This window comes from Penaeus monodon, chromosome 28, assembly GCF_015228065.2.
Source record: "Penaeus monodon isolate SGIC_2016 chromosome 28, NSTDA_Pmon_1, whole genome shotgun sequence".
Taxonomy (NCBI): Eukaryota; Metazoa; Arthropoda; class Malacostraca; order Decapoda; family Penaeidae; genus Penaeus; species Penaeus monodon.
The window spans coordinates 2869599-2870080 of record NC_051413.1 but is presented as its reverse complement, the minus strand read 5'-3'; the positions used below and the strand labels follow the sequence as shown (position 1 = coordinate 2870080).

The window sequence follows — 482 nt, the reverse complement described above, 5'->3', positions numbered from 1 at the left end:
TAGTATTATTATCATGTTACTGGGAGATAGGTAGGTTTGGAGGAATATCTTAAACGAAAATAATGAACCTCGTAAATACACGCTCCCTTTGCCTCCATTTTATATAAAATATTCAACCACTTTCCTTCTGTGTCGTAACTCCTAAGCATTTTGATATAGAGAAAAATACTAACAAGCAGGTGTTAACAACATCGCAAAGTCTTTATAGCTTATATCCTCCCGTCTTTTATATTTTGGTATATTTCTTATTTGCATATAAACACTCAACCGCCATCCTTCTTTCCTCGAGCATGGAGAAAATATTTGAAACAAAGAGATAAGACTTTGTTGATATGGTTATTTTTTTATATAAATATGTGCTCGTTATTTATCAGACTATTTTCTGGTTAATCGTGCGTCACCATATGATAACATTAAGATACATAATCTCAACAATGGTATTACCATGAAAATAAAGTCTCTAATGTATAGAATACGCGTAT

The 482-nt window shown here is 31.7% G+C and overlaps 1 protein-coding gene across 1 annotated transcript in view; it reads right to left on the bottom strand.

Annotated features, from left to right (window-relative positions):
- Positions 1–482, bottom strand: part of LOC119590901 (holotricin-3-like) — a 2901-nt gene that overhangs the window by 228 nt on the left and 2191 nt on the right. The gene's annotated exons all lie outside the window — the stretch shown is intronic.